General features: G+C 38.5%; 1 pseudogene; it reads right to left on the bottom strand.

The window, feature by feature from the left end:
- Positions 1 to 2,416: 2,416 nt before the first annotated feature.
- LOC101648465 lies at positions 2,417 to 3,574 on the bottom strand (annotated as a pseudogene).
- Between the last annotated feature and the right edge of the window lie 446 nt (positions 3,575 to 4,020).

Raw genomic sequence — 4,020 nt, 5'->3', positions numbered from 1 at the left:
TTTTTGTTGTTATTTTTGCCACCTTCAAATCTGACCTCATTGTACACCATTACCTTAAGCACCGACAAGCTAAATGGACCTTTTATATGGTCAAATTCATAACCTCTGTGTTTTTAAAAATCCTTTTAAATGATAATGAGTTCACATTGCTTAAGAATTTAAGGTTATTTTCTATCTTGAGTACAGACAGAGGGTTCTCTCTCTGTCAGATATGATTTGGAAAGGACATCAGGGGCCAAGGAACACTGTTGGCTTGGATCCGTTCCACAGATGAAAAGGCCTAATTGAGGGGACTGACTAAATTTTGGTCAGCAGCATACAAGTGAGATGCTGTTCCCAAATTGTGTTTGAATAATTGCATCCAAATAGAAAAGCTTTTTTGGTTTTATTTTTGTGACCTTTGAAGTGGTAATTGGTGACACATTCCTACTTAGCTCAAGTTTCACCACATTGCCTCATTTGATATTTCTTATTGGAGTTGAATATTGGATGTACTAATGTGAATAAGATATAGTTGCCACATCTTCTCAGTTCTTTCTCTTAAATAGCTGCAGTTGACCTTGTCTTGCTGTTCCCAATCCTACTACCTACACTCAGCTTCTTATTGTCTTACACCCTAACTTCTGTGATAACTTTCCAACTGATCCCAACATTCACTCTACTTTCTCTCCTCTCGAACTTGAAAGTATTGGACTGGCAACTATCAATCAAGTTACTTTTTCTCAAATACAGTTTTAATAACAAACAACATCTCTCTGATAAAGACCTTCAATGGACCTCCACAGATTAAACCCAAACCACAAGTACCTAAAATACCCTATCCTTAAGAAATTCCATTCCTATAAAATTGAATTATTTTTTCCCAAACCCATTTTATTGGGGGCTAATACAGATATCATAACATGCCATCATTCATCATGTCAAGCAGTATTGTATAATTGCTGCCATACTCAGTTTCAACATATTCTCTTTCTTCTCAAACATTTAAACAAAATTACTTTGAGACCCTGTATTTGATGAAATAACAGTTCTCCCCTGGAATTTTACCTTCTACTTACATCTATTCACAATATTCTGATACAGATTTCCCTGGTCTGTCAGAGAAAATTAGAGCAATCTGAACCTCATTGGAACCTTTAGAGACATTATTCTCATTTTTGCAATTCATGAGGCAATTAATGCATCTTCTTCACTTTTGTGACAAATCTTCTATCTTTATAGTTGAAATTTATGTTGTGCTCCCTGGTCATCTTCTGGATTTATCTGTTGAGAGAAAATATCTGTTTTTCTTGTCTTTAAAAAAAATTGTTCACAAACATTTCCTACATAATTCAACATACAACAGACAAATGGTACATTTGCACACAATGGAAAAACAATGATATATAAAACAAAGTTCAACTAAAAGACATTAGCAGGTTGACAGTTTAAGTCCCTAAATGATGAATTATCTAATAAAAATAATCAGAATTTATTCAGCCACCATTCACTTCCATAGACCAGGATTATTCTGATCCAGAAACCTGCTTCCAAATTAGGCTTATGTATTTTACTCTCACATCACTACACGACTTTAAGTATTGCTTCCACATCTGGGTTCTTTATCACTACTAACACAGAAAACTGTTGCAAAGTAGGGCCAACTATCTGCAAGAACAAGCAAATAAAACAACACCTGGGCTTCTTATAAACTTGGATATGTGTGATGGAATTTCTTCCCAAACAATGGATGTTCGAGCCATCAAGTCCCCAGCAGTCAGTTTGTCAAGATATTTTGCCTGTGTCCAAGAAGAGAGACACTTACATCCAAGAGAGGAGCTGAAAATCAAATCTAGTGTTTAGTTTGGGAGCAAGTTGAGGTATTGAGCCATTTGAAAAAGGATTCTTTTAAAAAAATGACCACATCAAATAGGTGGGCTATTATTTTAAAAATCACAAAACGATTCATACAAAAGAGCATCACATTGTGCATGCTGCTCTGAATTGAATGCCAAGGACATGTGAGTTATTGTTATTGTTACTTTCTCTCCCCGTTCCTACCCCTCTAAGGTTAGAGTGACCGCAAATGCAAGGTGTTCACAATCATTATAGGGGGAATTTTTATTAAACCACTAACAATGAAAAAAAATAAAATTCATTCACTCTGCTGCTGTTTTGAAATGCCATTGCTAGGTTTTGCACACCTTCCCCTCCCACCTTGGTTTGTAAGAAACTAGAACATTACATCTGGGTGGATAGCAAAGATTTCACTATACCTCAAATGAAGAACACCTAGGGTGCAGAGGAAGGTTGGCTTTTTAAACAGAAGCAGATACAAAACAAAACAAAAGATGCAGGACTCCTTCAGTTCTTCACTAGTCTTAGGAAAACTTTCCAGAATACTGCTGGACACTATAAAAAAAACAAACAACTTGGTTTAGAATCCTTCAGTGTCTGCATGCTGCTTCACACTATTCTGCAGCAAATACTGTGCATTCTGTATCTGGTCCTACGTTCCTTTAATGGTAATGATCTGGTCTTCTACATGTTCATCAATTTTGATTGAAACACCATACTCACTATGAATTTGTTTAATCCGCTGACCACCTTTGCCTAGAATAGATTCAATCAAGCTTTGGGAAATAGTTACTTGTATAATAATAATAAGTCCACCAAGATCACCATATGATCCTCAATGTCTTGCACAGGAATAATCATATCCTGAGCTACTTTGTGGTTCATAAGCTATCTGCCACTCTGATTGGCTCCATGTATCTACAGCAGAATCCTAAATATTATCAACACTGAAACCAACCATGCCAACATAACGGATTCCAGGTCTCCCTCTTCTCTCATGAGCCATTATTCATTCCCCCGCTCTAGGTGGTGGTGGTGCGGGAAAAGGAAGATCCCCCCCTACCCACCTTTTAAGGAGAAGGATGAGGAAGAGGAGGAGGACGAGGAGGTCCTTTTTAAGGGCTCATATCATCATAATCTCTTGTAGATGGACAACAAGAAGGCATTCTGTGAAAACTACTTCTTTCCCTCATGGGGACCCTCACAGGCCAGCCACAGCGACCCTAAACATCATTGTAGAACCACTTTAATCAGAGGTTCATCGTAAAAATTGGGATCATAAGGTTGTGCAAGTCCTTTAATGGGTGACTCAGATAGAAGATCATGGATGATCTTTATGAACTCTACAACCCGATCAAGTCTTCCTCCAATAAGAACGACTCTGCCCGTAGAATGAGGATAGCATTCCTGGAAACGCTTGAGTGTTTTCACAAAGTACTTTGATTTTAACACCTCTGACCCCAATAATTCCTCCGGCCAGACTCTGATGTATCAACACTCCGAACTCCCCAAGAGGCTTCCTTTATACTCTCCTAAGGTAAAAAAGGATTATTTTTCAGAATGTCTCCAGTTGTTTGACTCTCAGCACCGATCCTCAGCTCTGGTCTGGAGGAGGAGCTGTGGTATTCTTGCCTCCTTTCCAGCCGCGGCCCCCAGCCTTCTTGCTTGGAGGCAGAACTCACAGCTCAATCATCCCATCAGTGTTCTGAGAGTCTGTACATGCTTGCTCCTCTTCCATATCCTCTGGCAGCAATTACTAACTTCACCCTTTGTTTCAGTGTTGGCAAAGCTTTCTGCTGGCTGTTCAGTTTCTATTTTCTTTTAGTAAATGGAGACAGAAATTCGTTATTATATATCCTTGCAGAACAGAAGTGTCCTGGGCGCCCAAAGACTAAAGGTCTAGTGCCGCAACAGCGTCACGAGGTCATCGTCCCTTACTGCCGCACAGCCTCAGCCGGTCACAGCTCGACAGAGAACTGAGAGACTCTCTAACCTCGTTAACATCATGAGTTGAATCTAGCACAGTGTCTGTTGTGTTCTTCTTGGTTCCCATAAACTTAAAAAATTTAGCAACAGCTATTGGTGCTTCTGCATAATATGATTAATGTAACTTATGTCACTAAATTGTACACATGAAAAATGTTAAATCGGAAAATATTGTGTTATTTATATTTTTACAAAAAT

This window comes from Echinops telfairi, unplaced genomic scaffold, assembly GCF_000313985.2.
Source record: "Echinops telfairi isolate 266 unplaced genomic scaffold, ASM31398v2 ScPeMD7_4;HRSCAF=17, whole genome shotgun sequence".
Taxonomy (NCBI): Eukaryota; Metazoa; Chordata; class Mammalia; order Afrosoricida; family Tenrecidae; genus Echinops; species Echinops telfairi.
The sequence above is the reverse complement of the archived record's forward strand: the minus strand, read 5'-3'. Positions and strand labels throughout refer to the sequence as shown.